The following is a 27,657-nucleotide window of genomic DNA, read 5'->3' as shown; positions in this document are numbered from 1 at the left end:
TGATCAAGATGCGCGAGAACAGCCGACACGTGTTTCGTCACATCCAGTGATTTTCTCAAGGCTTTCTAAAACATTTTCTTATTCATTTTCAAGAAAACCACCGATCCTGTTTCTTCATGTATAGCAGGATATGACTAAGATATGTTACTTGACAGTGTTTAGAAGTGTCTAATTGTCGGACGCCACCACTAAGACGTATTTTACAAAGCATAATGTTTCGTTCCAAGCCCAAAGACCATTTCCAAAATGTACTTGTCCCTGTAAGATTGTCGTGGTATCTGTGTCTGGTATTGGAAAATACGGGTAGCCAGTCAAAAGATCTGGGTTAAATCCATCGTTCTTTTGCCCACTACGCCACCCCAGTTTGGACCCAGCCTTATGCAAATCAGTCTTGACCGTGTGCCTCATGGGAACAGTTCAGACAGAACTGCCAGGCCAGGTCCTCCCTGGACCATAAACAAGCATCCTGGGACCGGTTTCAGGGTATGTCACCCTTCTTCAGCCAGACTAGCTTGAATCCAGTGGCATAGTGAGCAAGGGACCCACGTCTGGGCATACCCAACCCACTTACTGCGATAAGTATTACAGCAAACAAATGATGGACGCAAATGCTGACAATGCAAATATTCTCCCCCTGTCAAAGGTAAAGGTACCAGCGAGGAGGCAAGTGGAGGGGCACAAAGTTTAAAAGAAAAATTCAGAGTTTAAAAAAAATGTATGCGTCAAGAGCAAGCTAAATGGTGGGAATCCAAATCATTACAGAGATACCTTGAAGTGGGTCGAATACCCAGGGGTTTAAGGATAATGATTTCCCCCAGCTACGACACACCAAACCCCCAGATAATAGCTGAGTGGGTAGATGTGAATTTGGATTCCTCACGAAGACGAGTCCAGATATTAGTCAAGTATGCGGAAAGTGATCAGTGTGACCTACAGATTAAAATAGATGCTTTTAACGAAGAAATAAAAACATTAGGTGATTCCCAACAGAAAACGAAACTCCAAGAAGAGATGATGGCCAGACTAACAAAAGAGGAGGAAAAGATAAAACAAAGAAAGACTTACAAATTCAGAAGGCACCAGGAGGATTAAGCCAACGGGCAAATCTTTACCTTTGCCTGTAAATTTGTTACATATAGAAATGCAACAGCAAATAAACGAATGCAGGGGCAAAATCAGCCTGACAGAAATCCCCGACAAGAAGAGGTCCCATTGATATCAGACCTCAGTTCTGCGGTTGAAAGCGAGTCGGACACGAAGGGTCAAAGAGACCGTGACAAACAGAGTGCCATCAAGCCCACTTTGGGTGAGGAGCTGGATTATTTGAGACGCAGTAGAAGGGAGACATTACGCCCTAGAAATCGACCAGCAAAAAACATCGAACCGAGAGCAGAAGGCAAAAGAGACAAGCAGCCAGAAAGCGCCAGCAACAGGTGACCTGCTCGAGGACAGGAGCGGGGGACCTGGAAGAACAATTAGTGGGAACACTACGAATACAGATCTCCATGAAGCATACTAATGAAAACACCATTATCAATCTGACGAAAATTGACCACGGCAGAACAGCAACTGCTGTCTTTGGGACTTTCATATTGCGCAGAGTCAAATTTTGATTACACACAGACCCGGGCTGACATTTATAAATTTATAAGAAAAGTTAAATTAAAGAAGTTCCATCAACTTCAACCCCAAACGAGACAAGTGGTAGCAGGATATCCGCAAATGACATCTCAGGCGCCTCAAATCTAACAGCAGTGGATCATGGTCTATTGAAGGACTTGCATGAGCTGGAGCAGGATGGCAGGACTCCAGGTAAAGCTCTAATTCAGAAGCAAACGTAAGTGGCCCTTCAAGTTTTGGCCATCTGGATTAGAGGTTTGTGTAAAACCAGATACCCCCTTCAAAGTAAAATCAAAATTTACCCCCATCATGTCAAGGGATTCTTTGGACGTTTTTAATGACAAAGTGGTGGCACGGGTGAAGAAGTTGAACATTAACAAAAATAAAAGAACAGTATCCAATCATGAAAGAAAATATGGCCAATTGATAGCAACACTTAAAAAGGAGAAAAATGTAGTGATTAGGAATTCGGATAAGGGGAGGAACATTGTACTATGGCCCTTACAGGAATATTTGAATGAGGCCTACTCCCAACTGAACAATACGGATTGCTACCGTAAAAGCTCCCTCTGTAAATTCAAAGCCACTCAGGATCTCTTCTTTACTAAATTGCTGGCATGGAAAAGCAGGGGTCTTTTGAGCCTTGAGGAATATAAATATTTGAAGAAAGAACATCCTACAATACCCTCAATATATTTTATGTCCAAAGTGCACAAAAACATCAATAGACCACCAGGAAGGCCCATCATTGCGGCATGTGATGGACCATTAGAGAACATGTTGAGATATATTGACTTCTTTTTACAAGAACATGTCCACAATCTTAAATCTTATGTGCAGGATAAAAGTGATTTTATTAAAAAAATCAAGGATATACATTGGCATAAGGGTTATTATTTAATAGCTCTTGATGTATCCTCATTGTACACTTGTATAAGAAACCATGATGGGCTAAGAGCTGTTGAGCATTTTTTGGCAAACAGGCCACTCAAGTTTCTACAGCACAACAAAATATTAATTGACATGCTGACCTTCTGTTTTGAAAATAATCTTTTTTGTTCAAATAACAAATGTACCAACAGATACAGGATGCGGCAATAGGGGCCAGCTTCTCCCCCAGCTATGCCTGCTTGTTTATGGGTTGGTGGGAGAAGCTGGTCCTCAAGAGACAATTCGAGCACATTTATAATGAGAATATTATTTTGTGGCTTAGATTTATTGGCGATCTGTTTATTGTGTGGCACAGTACAGAGCATGAAGCCAGGGAATTTGTAGCACTAATCAATGTCAATGATGTCATTCTGAATTTTACATCTAGTATTAGTGACAAGAGTATTACATTCTTGGATGTGCAATTCAATGTAGTGAATGATATTTTGAACACATCACGGTATCGCAAGGACAATGCAGGTAATACAATGTTGCATGCGTCTAGTGCACATCCTCCTCATCTGATACAAAGCATTCCCTACGGGGAGATGCTTCGTATACGTAGAATATGCAGATGAGGAAAAAGATTTAGAAATTAAACAGATGGAAAGTAAAAAACTATTTTTGGAGAGGGGCTACAAAACACAAACCATAGATGCTGCCATAATGAAATCTAGAAACCGAGCGAGGGAAGATCTTTTGCAGTACAACACAAAATCCCAGAGTGCAGGTAGTAACAGCGAGGATGCATCTAGAGAACCTACTAGACTCATTATGACATATTCCAAGCAGGAAGAACAGCTACGAGGCATCATAAGACGCAATTGGCCCATTGTTTTGGATGACCCGATTATTGGTGATTTACTCCCTAAACATCCGGCCATAACATTTAGAAAAACAGCATCGATGGCCAATGCATTAGTGAAGAGTAGCCCAGAGGATCAAGATTTAGGGGGGTGGCTTGTAGCTAGAAAAGGTTTTTTCAAGTGTTCCAGTTGTAGGGCTTGTCGATATGGTTCTAGAACCACATACCATACTGTTTTTTGTGATAGGTTACAAGCCATAAATCAACATTTAACATGTCGAACCGATCATGCTATCTATGTTTTGGAATGCAGCTGTAATTTGGCATACATGGGTAGCACTAAATTAGCTGTGCACAAAAGAATTTTACAGCACATAAGGGAAATTAACAACAATGACCCTAGCTACCCTGTGGCAAGGCATTTTAAGGAGCAACATGATAGCAGTCTGAAACACTTGAAATACTATGTCATTGATGCTGTCCCACCCCAAAAGAGAGGGGGTGACCGGGAATCAAAATTGAGGCGTCTAGAGACTCACTATATTCTTGAGCTCAATATAAAGCATCCCGGGGGTGTCAATACGAGTGAGGATCTGTATACTTATTTGTAATTTTATCAAATAAATTCCAACTACTAATAGTGGCATATTAGAAAATAATTAGGCAATTAAAGATATATCCTTGATCTCAGCACCATCTCACAAACCACTCTGTAAGAACCATTGAGATATCATGATCTAATCTGCAAATCTGAATTTAATTCTATTTTTGTTAGTGTAAAGTAGGTTTTAGGTAATTTATTTTGTCTTTAAACCGAACATGCACTGTAATAAAACACATAATCTCAAGGGAATATGGAGTATTCAAAATTTGAAATTTTAATAAATTTTGATATTTTATATATATTTGTATCCAATTTTAGGCGATTGAATTGTATTTATTGATGTTTATATGTATTTATTTATTTATATGCATATTTATATTATTACAATTGTGGATTGGAGCTGTCAACTGTGTATTGTACATACATAGTAAATATCCTTTGCCTCTTTTCTCCACATGCCCTCTTGCACTTTATTTTATATTGCCAGGACATCATTCAATAAGATATGTGGTCATAAAATAGATGTTCCTGGCAATATAGTATAAATATATTTACAAACAGGTTTTAGCACTTGCACTTTATATGTCAGCAATTATGGGAGATATGTAGCACCTTTAGCAGAAGGATTCGTTAGGCACTGGGGAAAGTTTAATATTGGCCAACAGAACATAGAGTGGAAAAGGGATTGATGTATTATGCATTTAGGCAAAGAATTTAATGATCATTGGATCCAGGATTATCCAGTATGAAACGTCAATACTTACAATTGTGTACATAGAATGATATATACATTCAAATGTGGTTTATTTACAAATATGTATTAGGACCCTTTATACTGTGAATTTATGCAAGTATTTTTGTACATTGTAACTTTACATACGGATTTCTTCTATGTCTATGTTTTGGTCAGTATGCACTGTCACTTTAAAAAGGCATTCATAGCATGCAACATTGTCATGTGATCAAGGCAGGTAACTACCGAAACTCGTCATGGCTGAGCTATTTTTGGCGTGAATAAACTTTAAATAATAGCACTGAACCTGGGTCCATTCTCGTTGTTTCCTGTGGAAAGGAATTGCTGAAGGCGAGGATGAGGGTTGCACATATATATATATTCACTGACAAAAAACATAGGTTTCAGAGACGTTATAGTTAGAAATTAGCATTTAAAAAAGCTTTGAAATTCACTGAAAAAAACATAGGTTTCAGAGATGTTATAGTTAGAAATTAGCATTTAAAAACCTTCGAAATTCACAGAAAAAACCATATGTTTCAGGGGTGTTATAGTTAGCTGGCCATTTCACTCGTACAAAACCATAGAAATTCCTCCGTTATAGTTAGTTCTGCTAACTATACCTCGCGCGCCCGCAATGCACTGCTGATGATGCCACATATTGCATCATTCATGACATGGTCAGTGACATCACTGATGACATCACTGATGACATCTCAAATGACATCACTGATGACATCACTGATGACATCATCCTGTGAATGTGGTTTAGTTTGAATTTTATATATGTATTATATATATACCAATCTGTTTTGAAGATTGAATGGATATATAACTGTCTGGATGGAGGATTTAGTAGCTGTCTGACTGTCTGTTTAAGTGAGCAATTAAAAGTGTCTCACTTAATACATGGATTAGTAACTAAACTATGTGAATGTGTGCAGCACTGTCTCTGTTGTTGTATAACATGCTGCATCAGTTGGTCACTAACTATATGAGTGTGTATATTAGTTATTGATTAGTTGGGTGAGTATTTGTATGGGACACTGAGTTTGTGTGTGGTTGGATGGGGTGATTGTAACTCTATGCATAGATGTGTGAATGGTTGATTGACTAGGTGTATAGGTTTAAGAGTGCATGTGGAAACAGTTGTTTGGGTGACTGAGTGTATTTATTTGTGTATTGGTGAGCGAATATATGTTTTAGTTGTACATCTTCAACAAAGTAAAAAAATAACAGGCATTGTATGTGAGAGTTGGTGTATATAAATAAGTATGTGTAAGAGTCAGTGATTGTGAGAGTAAGTATATGAATGAGCGTATAATTGTAATGGTGCTTTTTTAACATATTAACTATGAGTTACTATGTGTTTGAATAAATGAGGTGTTGTTGGATAATTGTGTAAGTGAGTAAATGTAAGCGCGATTAATTTTTTTCATGAGTGAGTAGGATGACTGCATAACCGACTAAGATGACTGTTGATGTGTCAATGTCTATATATGTGTATAAGTGCATTTGATAGTGTTCTATTAATTAGTGACTGCATGTATAAATGATTCTGTTGTTGAATGGGTAGTTGTGTGTGTAGACTTAGGAATCAGTGAGTGGGTATGTAGTAACTGGTATTGGTGTGTCAATGGTTTCAAATATGGTACTCTGTATTTTACAGTGAGTGATGAAAGGTTATACTAGTGTATGATGAGGTGTATCAGATTGTCACGTGGATGATGTCATTAGTGATGTCATTTGAGATGTCATCAGTGATGTCATCAGTGATGTCACTGACCATGTCATGAATGATGCAATATGTGACATCATCAGCAGTGCATTGCGGGCACGCGAGTTATAGTTAGCAGAACTAACTATAACGGAGGAATTTCTATGTTTTTGTACGAGTGAAATGGCTAGCTAACTATAACACCCCTGAAACCTATGTTTTTTTCTGTGAACTTCTAAGGTTTTTTAAATGCTAATTTCTAACTATAACGTCTCTGAAACCTATGGTTTTTTCAGTGAATTTCAAAGCTTTTTTAAATGCAAATTTCTAACTATAACGTCTCTGAAACCTACGTTTTTTTTCAGTGAATTTCAAAGGTTTTTTAAATGCTAATTTTTAAGTGTGATAGTAGTTATACCTATTTTTTGTACTGATTTTCTACAGTTTTTTAACTGCTTATTTATAAATATTTTATTCCTTAAATAGCATTATATATTTTCCGAAAATTGCAAAAAAAATGTTTTTAAAAATTAAAACTGAAATATTGATTCATTTTCTTGTTTTCATTATTTATTTTAATATATTTAAATAAAGCGTACACATCACAGTGGGTGCGCGCATTCTAGCCGCCATTTTAGAAAAGTCATGAAGGATCCACATATGGTGTGCAACGGCTGCGTGTTTTTCAGTTACATCATATACATTTAATATCACGTGATGTGCGCGATTGGTATGCGACCAGTCCGCGACTCCTGCTCCTGCGTATTTGCGACACATGCGCATTACGGTACGAGATGTTTGCGCGGTTGCAGGTCCCGCGTGATGTCATATACGTGCTGGGGCGCGCTGGGTGCACGACACCCGCAAAAAAAATGTATGTTCCAAAATGATATGTATGTGTCTTTAATATACATATTAGGGCAAGAGATTATGTAAGATATTCATAAAAATAATATATTTGTACTTATAATAAACATATTATTTTTAAATATATTTTCGCGAAGTCGGGTGCGTGCATTGTGAGTGCAGAAAACCAGGTCAGCAGAGCTGCTGTAGAGCCAGAGAACCAGGCCAGCAGAGCTGCTCTAGAGCCTAAGAACTAGGTCAGCAGAGCTGCTCTAGAGCCAGAGAATCAGGTCAGCAGAGCTGCTGTAGATCCAGAGAAACGAGGGCAGCAGAGCTGCTTTAGAGGGAGAGAACCAGGTCAGCAGAGTTGCTTTAGAGCCAGAGAACCAGGCCAGCAGAGCTGCTTTAGAGCCAAAGAACCAGGTCAGCAGAGCTGCTTTAGAGCCAGAGAACCAGGTCAGCAGAGCTGCTCTAGAGCCAGAGAACCAAGTCAGCAGAGCTGCTTTAGAGCCATAGAACCAGGTCAACAGAGCTGCTTTAGAGCCAGAGAACCAGGTCAGCAGAGCTGCTCTAGAGGGAGAGAACCAGGTCAGCAGAGCTGCTCTAGAGCCAGAGAACCAGGTCAGCAGAGCTGCTGTAGATCCAGAGAAACCAGGTCAGCAGAGCTGCTTTAGAGGGAGAGAACCATGTCAGCAGAGCTGCTTTAGAGCCAGAGAACCAGGCCAGCAGAGATGCTTTAGAGCCAAAGAACCAGGTCAGCAGAGCTGCTTTAGAGTCAGAGCACCAGGTCAGCAGTGCTGCTCTAGAGCCAGAGAACCAAGTCAGCAGAGCTGCTTTAGAGCCATAGAACCAGGTCAACAGAGCTGCTTTAGAGCCAGAGAACCAGGTCAGCAGAGCTGCTGTAGATCCATAGAAACCAGGTCAGTAGAGCTGCTTTAGAGGGAGAGAACCAGGTCAGCAGAGTTGCTCTACAGGGAGAGAACCAGGTCAGCAGAACTGCTTTAGAGTCATAGAACCGGGTCAGCAGAGCTGCTTTAGAGCCAGAGAACCAGGTCAGCAGAGCTGTTGTAGAGCCAGAGTAACAGATCAGCAGAGCTGCTCTGTAGCCTAAGAACTAGGTCAGCAGAGCTGCTCTAGAGCCAGAGAACCAGGTCAGCAGACCTGCTGTAGAGGCAGAGAAACCAGGTCAGCAGAGCTGCTTTAGAGAGACAGAACCAGGTAATCAGAGCTGCTTTAGAGCCTGAGAACCAGGTCAGCAGAGCTGCTCTAGCTGACACTGACTGACTGACAATGACTGACTGACACTGACTGACTGACACTGACTGATTGACACTGACTGACACTGATTAACTGACACTGATTGACTGAAACTGACTGACTGACGCTGATTGACACTGACTGACTGACACTGACTGACTGACACTGATTGACTGACACTGACTGACGCTGATTGACTGACACTGACTGACTGACTGACACTGACTGACTGACACTGACTGACACTGACTGACACTGACTGACTACTCTCTACTACTCTACTACTCACTCTCTACTAAACTCTACTACTCTCTCTCTACTACTCACTCTCTACTACTCTCTACTACTCACTCTCTACTACTCACTCTCTACTACTCTCTACTACTCACTCTCTACTACTCACTCACTGCTACTCTCTACTACTCACTCTCTACTACTCACTCTCTACTATTCACACTCTACTACTCTCTACTACTCACTCTCTACTACTACTCTCTCTACTACTCACTCTCTACTACTCTACTATTCACTCTCTACTGCTCACTCTCTACTGCTCACTCTCTACTACTCTCTACTACTCACTCTACTACTCTCAACTACTCTCTATCACTCACTCTCTACTACTCTACTACTCACTCTCTACTACTCTCTACTACTCTCTACTATTCTCTCTCTACTACTCACTCTCTACTACTCACTCTCGACTACTCTCTACTACTCACTCTCTACTACTCACTCGCTACTACTCTGTACTACTCACTCTCTACTACTCACTCTCTACTACTCTCTCTCTACTACTCTGTACTACTACTCTCTACTACTCACTCTCTACTACTCTCTACTACTCACTCTACTACTCTCTACTACTACTCTACCACTCACTCTCTACTACTCTACTACTCACTCTCTACTACTCTCTACTACTACTCTCTCTCTACTACTCACTCTCTACTACTCACTCTCTACTACTCACTCTCCACTACTCACTCTCTACTACTTGCTCTCTACTACTCTCTACTACTCTCTCTACTAATCACTCTATACTACTCACTCTCTACTACTCTACTACTCTCTACTACTCACTCTCCACTACTCACTCTCTACTACTCGCTCTCTACTACTCTCTCTACTAATCACTCTATACTACTCACTCTCTACTACTCTCTACTACTCACTCTACTACTCTCTCCTACTCTCTACCACTCACCCTCTACTACTCTACTACTCACTCTCAACTACTCACTCTTTACTACTCACTCTCGACTACTCTCTACTACTCACTCTCTACTACTCACTCGCTACTACTCTCTACTACTCACTCTCTACTACTCACTCTCTACTACTCTCTCTCTACTACTCTCTACTACTACTCTCTACTACTCACTCTCTACTACTCTCTACTACTCACTCTACTACTCTCTACTACTACTTTACCACTCACTCTACTACTGCTCTACTACTCACTCTCTACTACTCTCTACTACTACTCGCTCTCTACTACTCACTCTCTACTACTCACTCTCCACTACTCACTCTGTACTACTCGCTCTCTACTACTCTCTACTACTCACTCTCTACTACTCACTCTCTACTACTCTACTACTCTCTACTACTCTCTCTACTACTCACTCTATACTACTCACTCTCTACTACTCTACTACTCTCTACTACTCTCTACTACTCACTCTATACTACTCACTCTCTACTACTCACTCTCTACTACTCTCTACTGCTCACTCTCCACTACTGACTCTCTACTACTCGCTCTCAACTACTCTCTACTACTCACTCTACTACTCACTCTCTACTACTCTCTACTACTCACGCTCTACTACACACTCTCTGCTACTTGCTCTCGACCCCCTGTGCCCACAGCCGGTCGCTCCTCACCCCTGCTCTGCCGCTTCCTGCTGCCTGCCTGCTGCTGCTGACGCCGCTCACCGCTTTCACTGCCGCTGACCTTTGCCTCCCGGTAGGTGCCGCCTCCTGCTCCCTGCCGGCCGCGGCCCCCTTTTTTCGCTCTTTTTCACCGCCGCCACTGCCCCTGGGTAGTTTCCTTCGTTTTTCCCGCCGCTGACCCCACTGACCCGCCTCCCCTCGCAGCCCATTGGCCACCCCGCTCCCGCCTCCCAGCTGACCCTCCCTCCCGGCTCCTTACTTATGACGCCCCCTGAGCGACCGCGCAGCGGACGCGCGCAGCGGGAGCGCCGATTGATACACGAAGGTGCGCCAAAGGTAAGCCCGTCTGCGCCCGTCCGCGCCTGGACCGCGCCAAGTGCCAGACCCCCTGGCCCCCGCAGAGGCCACCCCACCCGCCGGACTTACGACGCCGCCACCCTCAACGCACTCAACACCGGCCGAACCCCCGGCTGCTACAGAGCCACCCCGAGACGCACCCATGGACCCTTCACCTGCCAGTCCTGCAAGTTCTCCTGCATCCGGACCTGCACCACACCCACTAAGCCGACCCCCAGTGGCAACCACCTCAAGTGCATCCTGCTCAACACCCGCTCCGTCCACAGACACGCCGTAGAGCTCTGGAACCTCCTCGACTCAACATCTCCAGACGTCGCCTTCCTCACGGAAACCTGGATGAACGCCTCCTCAGCCCCCGACATCGCCATCGCCATCCCGGACGGCTACAAGATCATCAGGAGGGATCGCGTCAACCAGACCGGAGGAGGTATCGCCATCGTACACAAAAGCACCGTTCGCATCTCGACTGACTCCATCGACACATTCAACGCCGCCGAGCACCTGCACTTCCAGATTCACACCGACCCCAAGACTACCCTCAGAGGCACCCTCATCTACAGACCCCCGGGACCGCGCACACAATTCTGCGAAGACATCACGGACTTCATCAGCCCACACGCCCTCCCATCCACCGACTACATCCTCCTCGGGGACCTCAACTTCCACCTGGAGAACAACAAGGACCGCAACACCACCGCCCTGCTGGACAACCTCGCCAACTCAAGCAACTGGTCAACACCCCCACCCACTACGCCGGCCACACGCTCGATCCCGTCTTCTCATCCAGCAAGCACATCACCTTCAACCACTCCACCGGACTTCACTGGACTGACCACAACTGCGTCCACTTCAGCTTCAGAAAGAACACGGTCCGCCACCACCCGAAGCAGGCTCCCCACAGAAACTGGAGCAAGATCACGGCCGACCAGCTCGCCACCTCCCTCAGCCACAATCCACCAGTCAGGACAACGGACCCCAACGCAGCAGCCCGCAACCTCACGCAGTGGCTGACCTCCTGTGCCGACGACCTCGCCCCACTGAAGAACCCACTCACCAGGCCCAGAAGCAAGAAGGCCCCCTGGTTCACCAACGAACTCAAGGACTCCAAAAAGGCCTGCCGCACCCTTGAGAAGGCCTGGCTCCTCAACAAAACCACCGACAACATGACCGCCCTCAAACACGCCACCCGCAGACATCACCAGCTCATCCGCACCACCAAGAAGAAATCTCTGAAGGAACGACTGGACAACAACGCCCATGACAGCAAGGAGCTCTTCAACATCGTCAAGGAATTCTCCAACCCCAGCACCGGCAACAACGACATCACTCCTTCACAGGACCTCTGCGACTCCCTCGCCTCGTACTTCCACCGCAAGATTGCCGACATCCACAACAGTTTCGGTGCACCACCCCCGCACCCATCGGTCGAACCTGCGCAACTCGCCGCCACCCTCCAGACATGGACCGAGGTGACCACCGAAGACACGGCCCGCATGATGAACACCGTCCACTCCGGATCTCCGACCGACCCATGCCCCCACCATGTCTTCAACAAGGCAGACTCCACCATCGCACCCCACCTCCGAGACATCATCAACACCTCCTTCGACACAGCCACCTTCCCGGAGAGCTGGAAGCATGCCGAGCTCAGCGCCCTGCTGAAGAAGCCAACAGCGGACCCGACCGACCTCAAGAACTTCCGCCCCATCTCGCTCCTTCCTTTCCCTGCCAAAGTCATCGTGAAGGTCGTCAACAAGCAACTGGCCGCCTTCCTCGAGACGAACGGATCCCTCGACCCATCACAGTCCGGATTCAGAGCCAACCACAGCACCGAGACCGCCCTCATCGCAGCCACCGACGACATCCGAGCCCTGCTCGACAACGGAGAAACAGCGGCACTCATCCTCCTAGACCTCTCCGCAGCATTTGACACTGTCTGCCACCGTACCCTAGTCCAACGCCTCAACAACACCGGCATCCAAGGGAAGGCTCTGGAATGGATCACCTCATACCTCACCAACAGAACACAGAGAGTACGCCTCCCTCCGTTCTGTTCTAAGGCCACCGAAGACATCTGCGGCGTCCCGCAAGGATCGTCGCTCAGCCCCACCCTCTTCAACGTCTACATGAAACCCCTCGCTGCCATCGCACGCCAACACAACCTCAACATCATCTCCTATGCTGACGACACCCAGCTCATCCTCTCACTCACCAGAGACCCCGACACCGCCAAAGCCAGCCTACACGAAGGGATGAAAGACGTCGCCGAATGGATGAACATCAGCCCACTGAAACTGAACACAGACAAGACAGAAGTCCTCATCCTTGGACCATCACCCTCCGCATGGGACGACTCCTGGTGGCCCCCGGCCCTAGGCACCGCACCCATGCCAACGGACCATGCACGCAACCTAGGCTTCATCCTGGACTCCTCCCTATCGATGACCAGACAGGTCAACGCCGTCTCCTCATCATGCTTCCACACCCTCCGCATGCTCCGCAAGATCCTCCGATGGATCCCGACCGAAACCAGGAGGACGGTCACCCAGGCCCTCGTCACCAGCCGACTAGACTACGGAAACACCCTCTACGCCGGAACCACAGCCAAGCTGCAGATAAGACTCCAGCGTATCCAGAACGCCTCCGCCCGACTCATCCTGGACGTCCCCCGACGCAGCCACATCTCGAGCCACCTGAGAGACCTGCACTGGCTCCCTGTCAACAAGAGAATCACGTTCAGACTCCTCACCCACGCACACAAATCCCTCCACGACTAGGGTCCAAGGTACCTCAACGACCGCCTGACCTTCTACACGCCCACCCGCCAGCTACGATCCGCGTTCCTCGCCCTCGCCGCCATTCCTCGCATCCAGAGAGCCACCGCCGGAGGAAGATCCTTCTCCTACCTGGCGGCTAAGACATGGAACTCCCTGCCCATCCACCTCGCCTTCAGGAAACAGCTCAAGACCTGGCTATTCGAGCAGTAGCAGACCCCCTCCCCCAAGCGCCTTGAGACCCTTCCGGGTGAGTAGCGCGCGATACAAATTCCATGATTGATTGATTGATTGATTGACTACTCGCTCTCAACTACTCTCTAGTACTCACTCTACTACTCACTCTCTACTACTCTCTACTACTCACTCTCTACTACTCTCTACTATTCACTCTCTACTACTCACTCTCTACTACTCACTCTCTACTACTCTACTACTCACTCTACTACTCACTCTCTACTACTCACTCTCTACTACTCACTCTCTACTACTCTCTACTACTCACTCTCTACTACTCTCTCTACTACTCTCTACTACTCACTCTACTGCTCACTCTCTACTACTCTCTAATACTCTCTGCTACTCACTCTCTACTACTCTCTACTACTCACTCTCTACTACTCATTCTCTACTACTCTCTACTACTCTCTACTACTCACTCTACTACTCACTCTCTACTACTCTCTACTACTCACTCTCTACTACTCACTCTCTACTACTCACTCTCTTCTACTCACTCTACTACTCACTCTCTGCTACTCTCTCTACTACTCTCTACTACTCTCTACTACTCTCTACTACTCACTCTCTACTCTCTATTACTCGCTCTCTACTCTCTACCTCTCTACCTCTCTCTACCTCTCTCTCCACTACTCTCTACCTCTCTACCTCTACCTCTCTACCTCTACACTTCTACTTCTACACCTCTACCTCTCTACCTCTCTCTACACGCACACATATGCACATATATATATGCATATATATGCATATGCATTTATATATATATGTATATATATATATATACACATACATATCTAAACATATATATATATAAACTGCATATCTATATAAATATAAATGTATGCATACATATACATATACATGTATGCATACATATGCATGTTATGTACATGAAAGTTTAAAAAACACTAATACAAGCAAAGCTAAAAAGCCATCTAATTACAAACAGAATTGCTTTAACTTAAACGAGGGCGCGACCTATTGCATTTTCAATGCTTGTTTACTTTAGTTCCATCAAGAAGGCATTCAGATGTGTCACACATTTGCCATAAATTCTGAATGGTAGCACTCTAGTTGCTCATTAGATCACTGTAGTAAAGCTACTGCTCACCAGGGACGTCTGCTGCTGATATTCAAAGTGCATGTTTCAGTCTGCATGTCAGAATTTTTTAATGAAATAGAAGAGGATTTGAGAAGTCAAAATATGCCCTAATTTTTCTTTCTGCAGCACTAATCATAATTTCTATGGCAAAATGAACCCCCTCATTTTGTTCCTTTGCAAATTAAATGTTTTAAGTGTTACCACTTCATTCCAATCAAGATGGCTTCAGGTGTGCCATACTTTTGTCATAAGTAAGACTGTTAGCGCTCTAGTTGTTCTTTAGAACACTCTGGGACATTCTGTCATTGGGCTATACTTGGGCTACATCTGGGTGATATTTGTGCTACATTTGGGCTCTTTTGTCTCTGGTGGCCATCTTGGGAGACTTATTTGTTATGAAGTTTCCTAATTTCCTCATTTACTAAAGTCTCCTCAGTAGGAAATACTTTCAGGTTTTTTACTTTGATTACATCAAGAAGGCATTCAGATATGTCACACATTTGCCAAAAATTTGGAATGTTAGCACTCTAGTTGCTTATTAGTTCACTGTAGTAAAGCTACTGCTCACCAGGGAAATCTGCTGCTGGTACTGAAAATGCATGTTTCAGTCTGCATGTCAGAATTTTTTAATGAAATAGAAGAGGATTTGAGAAATCACTCAAAATGTGCCCTAATTTTTCTTTTTTCCACACTAATCATAATTTCTATGGCAAAATTGTGTTCCTTTTAAATTAAACTACTCACTCTCTACTACTCACTCGCTACTACTCTCTAATACTCACTCTCTACTACTCACTCTCTACTACTCTCTGCTACTCACTCTACTACTCTCTACCACTCACTCTCTACTACTCTACTACTCACCCTCTACTACTCTCTACTACTCTCTCTCTACTACTCCCTCTCTACTACTCACTCTACTGCTCTCTACTACTCACTCTCTACTATTCACTCTCCACTACTCACTCTCTACTACTCACTCTCTTCTACTCTCTACTACTCACTCTCTACTACTCTACTACTCTCTACTACTTTCTCTACTACTCACTCTCTACTACTCACTCTCTACTACTCTACTACTCTCTACTACTCACTTGCTACTACTCTCTACTACTCACTATACTACTCGCTACTACTCTCTACCACTCACTCTCTACTACTCTACTACTCACTCTCTATTACTCTCTGTAGAATTGGGGTATAACAGCGATAATGAGATGCATTATTTCTTGCAAGATAGGTAAACTTGATACTCTCTGGTTATAACTGTGATATTTTTTCTGTCAGCCCTTTGGACATTGTAACCGTCTTGAAGAACAACTGTGTATACTTGTTTCTATATGCTGCTGTGGCTTTCTTTACCTTTCTTCTACCTTTGATCTTTGTCATATATGCAACCTAATACTGAGAATCCAAAAAAACGGTTATTTTAGATACCAATATAGATCTCCAATAAGTATCATACCTTTCATATGTGGCCGTCCACTTAAAATTGTAGAAAATACATTTTTTGTAAAATATCACATATTTGCTTCACAAATTATCCCTCTGGTTCCAAACTTTGAGACCAGGCCAATATGGCTGCCGTATTCTGTCATGATCGGGCAATCCGGTTAACATATGAGGGATCATCACATATGGCGCTTCACCTGTTGTACCAGGGGCAATTTCAGAAATTTTATTTATATTTAGGATACTAACACTTCTTCGCTTCATATGTGAATTTGAGAGAGCCCTTTTGGGTGTGGTATTGTTTATTATCAGGTAATATGTGCATCTAACAAGATGGCTGCCACACACTCAGTCTTAATCATGCATTATTAGAAGGACGGCCCTATAACAATACGATTGGGGGAGTCATAATTACGTTTTTGTAGGATGTGGGAATCCAGCTAACTCTAGGATCTCATATACTTATTTAGGACTGAAACTTTGGCGCCCAGTAGACAATTCCGAGGGACGTGTAGACTCTGAACCTTTTGTACATTTATCTACACCTATATAAAAATGGCTGCCAAACTCGGAGCATTTATTATGCGAATTTAGGAGACCTTCATAAGTAAAGTGTGTCCGCAAACAAGGGGGACCGGTCGACTATCTCGAGGTACTTATAGACTATGAGTCTTTCGTATATTTATCCATACTTGTACACTTTAAGATGGCCGCCAAATCCTGAGCACTTATCATGTGACTTCAGGAGACCGTTCTAAATAGAACATGTCTGTAATGAAGGAGGAGCCCTTATCTTGAATATAATACTAATTGTATTAACACCTACCAATTTAGGGAACACATCTGAATACCGAAGACGAATACATTTGTGTTCGATTGTCAGACAATTCCGAGGTATTTGTAGGCTTTGAACTTCTTGTATTTTTATCTACACTCACATACACTAAGATGGCCGCTAAACCCCGAGTACTAATTTATGCAAATTTAGAAGACCGGTATAAGTAGAGCATGTCCGTAAATAAGGTGGACCGGTTAACTATCTCAAGGCACATGCAGGCTTTGAATCTTCCGTATACTAATCTATACTTATACACTTTAAGATGGCCGCCAAATTCTAAGCATTTATCATGTGACTCCAGGAGACCGTTCTAAATGGAGCGTGTCCGTAATAAAGGAGGAGCGCATCTCTCAAATACATTTTAAGTGTATTAACACTCATTTATCTAAAGAACACACTTGAATTTCGAAAATTAATACATCTGTGTTCAATTGATAGGCAATGTTTTATTTAATGCCTTTATTTTCACTTAAGTGTGGGTGTCTTGTATACATTGAAAGATGGCCACGACGTTCGCAGCATTTGTCATGTGATTTGTTAGGGGGCGTTATCTCCCGGTTCGATACAGGTGTTCAAAATTTGCCGGGTTACTTGAGGCTATATAATGAAAGCACATTTTCGTATGGGGTTACCGGATCGGAGGACCCATTTTGTGAGCATACTTCTCTCGTTATCAGTCGCGACTAGCATATTGCGGTAAGCACATCCCGGAATTTTTATACTAGTTAGGATGTGGGGCCCAAATGTTTGTTTTGGAATCTAGTGGAACTCTATTATGGGATTTTTTATTCGAAAGGGGTTCTTTAATCCCTTGCAGCAACCACGAATTGCTAATTGTAGTGCAGAGTGGCAGAACCACAACATGGGTGGACGGATTAAGATCGCATTAGACGTTACAAACTAGGAAGTCATGTTTGTTCAATAGCCTGGAGATTCCAACAGTATTGGGGTGTAGCGGAGCAAGTATACCTTAACCAGGTTTTCTTAATAGTGGACAACTTGGAGTCTGGATATGTTGGCATAGTTAAATATTTAGCATGTCACAATCTATATGAAAGAGATTGGAGAGAATATAATTGATTTTAATTTTGTTTCACTTTTTTATTTTAGACCTGATAAATACTTTTCTCAAATATATGATTCTAAATAAAAAAATCTGCTATTCAAACCGATGAGAAATCCATGGTCAAGGACATACTAGGTATAGAGAAGGTATGTTATACATGGATCTACCATGTGTTCATTTTATTTTTTCAACTTCCTTAAAACATATTTATATACTTATTTTTGTCCCACAATAATAGTGGATGCCTGTGTCATTTACAATATGACAAAGTGCCCACTCGAAGTAAATCCGAATGGGGTTTATTTAAGTTGGATTTAATTTTAAATTGGATTAAGACCTATCTGAATGTTGAAGGCCTGCTCCTAGTATATGTAAAATCTTTGGGAGGGGGAAGACCGTTTCCATTAATATCCGCCCACCTAACTTAATTCAAACAATATATATACCATCTATTAACAATAGATATGGTTTCGCATTACAGACAACCTTGTATGGAAGAAAAGAACCTATATAGAAGATCTTTTCCTCATCGTCTCAACAACGACCATTACGTATACACGTGATCTTTCTTACATTTTGGTAGGTATATTATAAACTTACCTCATTCACGGTACTCCCTATAATGTTAGGTGGAATTTGTTTTGAATATCTAATTAATCTATTACCACCTTCATAAACAATATACAGATCAATAAATGGAACATAGGATATTGTATATCTTGTTCTTTTTTTCCCTCCTTTCTTCCGCCTTGAAATCTTTGCTTGTTTGTTCTCTATGTAAAAATTACATTGGGAGAATATTTTAAATACAAAATGCTATGTTGAAAAGCCTATTTGCATTGTATGGCCCATTAAGATATTATGGACATGAGGAACATCATTATAACCTCCATTATGTACATGTCTGGTCATACTTACTCCCTTAAAATTAGGAATTTATGTAAAATGTTTATCTTAGTGTAGGTTTTGTTTGTCAGATTGTCATTTAATATGTGGCACTTTTTATTGTTGTATATATATGTATTTATAATTGTATGTCTATGTATTTTTAACAGCCCTGAAGAAGTCCTGTTTCAGGACGAAACGCGTCGGCTGTGTCGCATTGTAATGTCCATTGCCCAATGAACTTGGAATAAAAAGACTAAATCAAGGAACAATTATCTGTCTTTTGAATTGGATTTGAACTACATATATTGTTACTATTTTACTGCTTTTCACAAATGTGTGGTGCATCTTAGCTTTTGTTTGATCTGTTTGATTAAGTTCCCTAGGGAACTAGCATTGTAACAGTGGCTGCTATTCAGAATGCACACATTTCCTTAATCTATGTGTGATAACACTTTATTGGGGAGAACACTTTAAAGGGTGACATTAGAACAGGTGCTGTCAGTTAGAAGGTTCCATTGTTAGTCCTAATAGTACTCTTACTCACTCTCTACTACTCACTCGCTACTACTCTCTAATACTCACTCTCTACTACTCTACTACTCACCCTCTACTACTCTCTACTACTCTCTCTCTACTACTCCCTCTCTACTACTCACTCTCCACTACTCACTCTCTTCTACTCTCTACTACTCACTCTCTACTACTCTACTACTCTCTACTACTTTCTCTACTACTCACTCTCTACTACTCTACTACTCTCTACTACTCTCTCTACTACTCACTTGCTACTACTCTCTACTACTCACTATACTACTCGCTACTACTCTACCACTCACTCTCTACTACTCTACTACTCACTCTCTATTACTCTCTACTACTCTCTCTTTACTACTCACTCTCTACTACTCACTCTACTACTCTCTACTACTCACTCTCTACTATTCTCTCTCTACTACTCACTCTCTACTACTCTCTACTACTCACTCTCCACTACTCACTCTACTACTCGCTCTCTACTACTCTCTACTACTCACTCTACTACTCACTCTCTATAGTCTACTACTCTCTACTACTCTCTCTACTACTCACTCTCTACTACTCTCTCTACTACGCACTCTCTACTACTCTCTACTACTCAGTCTCTACTGCACACTCTTTACTACTCACTCTCTACTACTCTACTACTCTCTACTACTCTCTCTACTACTCACTCTCTACTACTCTCTCTACTCTCTACGTATGCAGTCAGATGCTTCATGGACTGTAGGATTGCACTTTCCGTACCTAATAAAGTGCTTTTGGGGGAAGCTCACCTGCGTCCGAGTAGAACATATTTTGCGGCTGTCCTGCCGCAGACCTGCACCACCCCATGTTGTGGGGGCCAAGAAGCCCTGAAAGTGAGAGGCTTCATGTGGGGCACGGGTTTTGGATTTGGCTTTTGGATTTAGGAAGGTGCATCCTTTAGAGCTCAATATGGGCTGAGACTTGCATTTTATTTTTCGTGAGCATCCATCTGTGGATAAATAAAGAACTACATGTCCCAGAAAGGCGACGCATAGACTCATAATGAGCAGCTGATCGGCAGAGTGTGCTGTGACTTTAAATGGAAGGTGTAATCTCAAGTGCTCACGTTGACTGCACAGCCTTGGAAGAAGGGAAGGTCCCGAAACACGTCGGCGAATGCAGTCAGATGCATCGTGGACTGAAGGACTGCACTTTCCGTATCTAATAAAGTGCTTTTGGGGGAAGCTCACCCGCATTCGAGTGCGGTTATTTCATGGACACGCCCCACCGAGCAGAAAATATATATATATGTATATGTATATATATATATATATATATATATATATATATATATATATATATATATATATCCAACAAGTGAATACGCGCACCACTTCAGGTAAGTTTCCAACTTTTATTTCTTCAGACAGCTTGACAACCATCGTTACACGTCCTTTGGCCTGACGCGTATCGGAGTAGTTTCACCCCTTCCTCAGAGGCCACGGTGAGTGTACATAGTTTTATCTGCGCCACCATCTCCCCTGCATGCTCCATCATTAAATGGCCTCAGGTGTGCCCAGCATTTTATTGCTCGATCCTTCACGGTGCATGCTGGGAATGATAGTCTATTTTGCATATTAAAAACCCTCCAGTGGGTCTGGACACTCACGTCGTTTTCAGGACAATGTTTATGGCCCTCTATTGGGCCAGTTGAAACTCTGGCTGTCTCCATAAATGTTCCACAGTGCCACAGTGCAATGGAAGCAATTCCCCTCGCGTGGTCTCCCCCTCTCCTTTCAACTTGGGAGTGGCTGCAGTCTTCCGTGGCCCGTAGCTGTCGCGTGAAAATTCAAAACGAGTTGCCCAGCAAGTGAAGATGCGCACCACTGCAGGTAAGTTTCCAACTTTTATTTCTTCAGACAGCCAGCTTGACAACCCTCATTACACGTCCTCTGGCCTGACGCGTTTCGGAGTAGTTTCACCCCTTCCTCAGGGCCTAGAATAATTGTCCATAATTAGCTGCAGCGGAGGTAACCCACTAGAGGGCGTCAATTGGCAAAATGAGACCTCAGATCCCAGCGTGCATTTGAAAATGAACTTCCACCAAGGAAGGTGCACTGAAAACCCCCAATTACGGAAACACGCAGGGGAAATGCGGTAGCCATAAATCACCTCCGCTGACACTGGCTCTGAGGAGATGCAAACAGCGGCATTGAAATGCGTCAGGCCATAGACTTCAAAGGGATGTTAAGCTGCCTGCTTGGTTTAAATAGAGTTTGTTACTCACCTGCAGTGTAGTGCGGCCTCAAGCTTCCAGGCATTTTGCTTCAGCAATATTGGTTACATATTATGCGTCGGTTCCGGGCCGCAGAGGGATCGCACTGCCCGCAACCAACGGGATTAGGAGAGAGGAAGATTCCTCTTTCCGAAGCTTCAGGGTACCTTTAATGAAGCCGGCAGAGTCTCATCTAAAGCCCAATGGAGGGCCGAGAATAATTGTCCATAATTAGCTGCAGCTGAGGTAACCCACTAGAGGGAGTCAATTGGCAAAATGAAACCTCAGATCCCAGCGTGCATTTGAAAACGAACTTCCACCAAGGGAGGAGCACTGAAAGCCCCCAATTACGGAAACACACAGGGGAAATGCGGTAGCCATAAATCACCTCCGCTGACACGGCCTCTGAGGAGATGCAAACAGCGGCATCGAAACACGTCAAACCATGGACTTCACAGGATGTTAAGCTGTCTGCTTGGTTTAAATAGAGTTTGTTACTCACCTACAGTGTTGTGCGGCCTCAAGCTTCCAGGCTTTTTACTTCGACAATATTGGTTACATATTATGCAGCGGATCCGTGCCGAAGAGGGATCGCACTGCCCTCAACCAATGGGATTAGGAGAGAGGAAGATTACTCTTTCCGAAGCTGCAGGGTACCTTTAATGAAGCCGGTAGAGTCTCATCCAAGGCCCAATGGAGGACCAAGAATAATTGTCCATAATTAGCTGCAGGGGAGGTAACCCACTAGAGGGCGTCAATTGGCAAAATGAGAACTCAGATCCCACCGTGCATTTGAAAATTAACTTCCACCAAGGGAGGAGCACTGAAATCCCCCAATTACGGAAACACGCAGGGGAAATGCAGTAACCATAAATCACCTCCGCTGACACGGCCTCTGAGGAGATGCAAAAAGCGGCATCAAAACGCGTCAGGCCATGGACTTCAAAGGGATGTTAAACTGCCTGCTTGGTTTAAATAGAGTTTGTTACTCACCTGCAGTGTTGTGCGACCTCAAGCTTCCGGGCATTTTGCTTCGGCAATATTGGTTACATACCATGCGGCGTTTCCGGGCCGCAGAGGGATCGCACTGCCTGCAACCAACGGGATTAGGAGAGAGGAAGATTTTGCTTCGCCAATATTGTTTATATATATATATATATATATAAATTCACTGAAAAAACCATAGGTTTCAGGGGTGTTATAGTTAGCTGGACTTTTCACTCGTACAAAACCATTGAAATTCCCCCGTTATAGTTAGTTCAGCTAACTATAACTCGCGCGCCCGCAATGCACTGCTGATGGCGTCACATATTACATCACTCATGACATCACTGAAGACATCTCAAATGACATCACTGATGACATCACTCCCGACATCATCCAGTGAATGTGTGTTTTTCTGAAAATTACATATGTTTTATATATGTATATATAAGTTGTATGGCACGCGCTAAAACAATCAGTTTAAGATCAAAGTTCAAGTGTTTTTGGAAGATTTAAATAAAGTTTTATAGGTGCTCCTGGGGCGACGTATCGGTCAAAGAACGTCGTATATAAATGAAAACAGTGGCAGCACAATCGTTGATGAATGTGTCCCCCTAGGCACTCAAGTGATCTCCGTTTGGAGATGCAAATTTGAAAAACAAGTTCAATCAAACGTTTGTATGTTTCTTATGAAGTTTTATTCGTTGCACTTCAAAGTGTTCGTTTATTCATTTATTCATTTGTTCATTCAAAGTTTTCTATAAACATCTTTTAGATCTCAGACATTTATGTCCTGTCCAATGCATTTCGGGTTACGTGAACCCTTCGCCAGGGACAAATCTAGAATGCAATTATAATGAGGAGGCAAGTGAATATCTAATTTTCAGGAACAAAATAGTTACGTTATCAAAGTGACAACGGTGATCTCGCATTATGGCTCTGTGATCAGAGTGAGGATCAGGTTGTTAATAGTCTGTATTTGGGGGAAAGGGTGGGGATTCTCGACGTTATGGTGTTATAAATCCGATCTTTAAAGTGAATAAAACGGTGTCATTAGTTTTTGCTCAGTGCGTGTGGTAGAGTGAACATGGATTTCCGTGTGGTAAAGTGAACATGGATACCCGTATAAATATCCTAGAGGTGGTGTTAGTAATTGTTACGGTCGATATGATTATAAAAGCGCCAACTTACATACGCCGTGTTTATAGAGTAGGAAACACGTTGCTCATGATCTGTAAAGAATTGTATATATGTTATGGAGTCTCAAAAAAATGCTCTCAAATCTTGAGCTGCTATATTAGTGACTAGGTGAAAGCTGCGAACAAACAAATCACTTACTTTAAGATTCATGTTGGCGGGTGTCTACTTCTCCGTGTATCGATGTGGTTAACGGCGTTTGTTAACGCTAATAATAAATAACGGACTAAAGTGTTAGTACGCTTGCGTGAAAAATGAGTGAAGCGCTGCTTTGGTGTGGTAGCGGGTTTATTTGGTGGCCATGTTTAATTTCAACACGAGTGTTGTTAGTTTGTATGGCTGTTGTTAATAGGGCAGGGGTGTATCAAGAATCACATAATGATCATAATAACACGGCGTTGGTGAGCGCTGGTGATAAAATGAAACGCTACCCAGGTATGGTAGCTAGTTTTTTGGTGGCCATATTGGGTTTCAACGCGAGTAATGTTTAAAAGGGACAATTTACAATAAACTATAAAATAAACTATATACTATGAAATAAGGGCGGGTTAAAGAGCATTTTTTGCAGTTATATGATGATCATATTAACACAACAGATTACAAGGGTGCAACAGAAAACAGGAGTTAAACAAGATGGGGCGTACATCTATATAGGTTATCAGCATGATGTTAGAATGTAGGTGTGAATGTTAGTAAAAATAAAAATGAAAATAAAAATAAATAAAAAAAAAAATAAAAATAAAAATAAAAAATAAAATAAAAATAGAATGAAGATGAAATTAAAAATAAAAAAGAAAATGAAGATAAATATAAAAAAGAATGAAAATTAATGAAGATAAATGTGTCCATGGACAATGCAAGCTGAAAAATTGCAAATCACTATTGATTCAAAGTCCAAATGTTTTGGCTGTGTTTATAAGTAACATTGATATTCCATACGGTCATTGAGACCGTGTGGTGTCAAAGAGTCCATTTTTTTGATCCAGAAGTTTTCGCGTTGTAGTAAATGTTTGTTGATGTCTCTGCCTTCTTTTCTTGTTGCAGTTTCCAAAATTAAAAATTTCAATTGACTGATATTGTGATGGTTTTCAAGGAAATGAGTGGCAATGTTGGATTTGATATTGCATGTACGGATGTTAGATTTGTGTTCATTGATTCTTGTTTTGATTTTTCATTCGGTTTTTCCAATGTAAACTTGGCCACACGGACATTTTAATATATATATTACAACAAACAGATTTGCACCGAAAGCCAACAGATCGCAACAACATCCTACACTACAGCAGCTTTCGCCAGGAACCACTCAAAAACCATTTACCCTATTCCCAAATACTAAGAGTTAAACAAATTGTTTCACAACCACAATTGGCAAACCAAAGGATACAAGAAATGTCTTTCCGCTTCAAACAAAGAGGGTATCCCAATAAAATTCTAGATGAAGCAATTAAACGTTGCCAACAAAAAACACGCAATGATCTTTTTTCCAAATCTACTCCGAAAATCACCGGAACGTTCTGGTATCCAAATATTCCACAGTTAGCAACAATTTTAAAAATATTATTAAAAGATACTGGCCTATTTTAAAACAAGAACAAAACTTCAACAACTTATTCAATGAACTCCCAATCTTTGCATTCACGAGAAGCAAAAACTTGGGTGAACTATTGCAAACTAAAGATGAGAGGATAAACAAAATTTACAAAGGTACCCAACCATGCCATAACTGCACCAATTGCAACAACATCATCCAAGGACCATCCATCACACACCCACGGAAAGGATACAAAATCAAACTACAAGTTACAGCTACCTGCGACACAGCTAACGTGATATATCTATTAAAATGTCTGTGTGGCCAAGTTTACATTGGAAAAACCGAACGAAAAATCAAAACAAGAATCAATGAACACAAATCTAACATCCGTACATGCAATATCAAATCCAACATTGCCACTCATTTCCTTGAAAACCATCACAATATCAGTCAATTGAAATTTTTAATTTTGGAAACTCCGACAAGAAAAGAAGGCAGAGACATCAACAAACATTTACTACAACGCGAAAACTTCTGGATCAAAAAAATGGACGCTTTGAAACCACACGGTCACAATGACCGTATGGAATATCAATGTTACTTATAAACACAGCCAAAACATTTGGACTTTGAATCAATAGTGATTTGCAATTTTTCAGCTTGCATTGTCCATGGACACATTAATCTTCAATAATTTTCATTCTTTTTTATATTTATCTTCATTTTCATTTTTATTTTTAACTTCATCTTCATTCTATTTTTATTTTATTTTTATTTTTATTTTTATTTTTATTTATTCCTATTTTCATTTTTATTTTTACTAACATTCACACCTACATTCTAACATCATGCTGATAACCTATATAGATGTACGCCCCATCTTGTTTAACTTCTGTTTTCTGTTGCACCCTTGTAATCTGTTGTGTTAATATGATCGTCATATAACTGCAAAAAATGCTCTTTAACCCGCCCTTATTTCATAGTTTATAGTTTATTTTATAGTTTATTGTAAATTGTCCCTTTTAAACATTACTCGCGTTGAAACCCAATATGGCCACCAAAAAACTAGCTACCATACCAGGGTAGCGTTTCATTTTATCACAAGCGCTCACCAACGCCGTGTTATTATGATCATTATGTGATTCTTGATACACCCCCTGCCCTATTAACAACAGCCATACAAACTAACAACACTCGCATTGAAATTAAACATGGCCACCAAATAAACCCGCTACCACACCAAAGCAGCGCTTCACTCATGTTTCACGCAAGCGTACTAACACTTTAGTCCAGTATTTATTATTAGCGTTAACAAACGCCGTTAACCACATCGATACACGGAGAAGTAGACACCCGCCAACATGAATCTTAAAGTAAGTGATTTGTTTGTTCGCAGCTTTCACCTAGTCACTAATATAGCAGCTCAAGATTTGAGAGCATTTTTTTGAGACTCCATAACATATATACAATTCTTTACAGATCATGAGCAACGTGTTTCCTACTCTATAAACACGGCGTATGGAAGTTGGCGCTTTTATAACCATATCGACCGTAACAATTACTAACACCACCTCAAGGATATTTATACGGGTATCCATGTTCACTTTACCACACGGAAATCCATGTTCACTCTACCACACGCACTGAGCAAAAACTAATGACACCGTTTTATTCACTTTAAAGATCGGATTTATAACACCATAACGTCGAGAATCCCCACCCCTTCCCCCAAATACAGACTATTAACAACCTGATCCTCACTCTGATCAGGGAGCCATAATGCGAGATCACCGTTGTCACTTTGATAACATAACTATTTTGTTCCTGAAAATTAGATATTCACTTGCCTCCTCATTATAATTGCATTCTAGATTTGTCCCTGACGAAGGGTTCACGTAACCCGAAATGCATTGGACAGGACATAAATGTCTGAGATCTAAAAGATGTTTATAGAAAACTTTGAATGAACAAATGAATAAATGAACACTTTGAAGTGCAACGAATAAAACTTCATAAGCAACATACAAACGTTTGA

Source organism: Triturus cristatus, chromosome 5_1 (assembly GCF_964204655.1).
Source record: "Triturus cristatus chromosome 5_1, aTriCri1.1, whole genome shotgun sequence".
In the NCBI taxonomy this organism is placed as follows: domain Eukaryota; kingdom Metazoa; phylum Chordata; class Amphibia; order Caudata; family Salamandridae; genus Triturus; species Triturus cristatus.
This window is presented reverse-complemented; position numbering follows the sequence as displayed.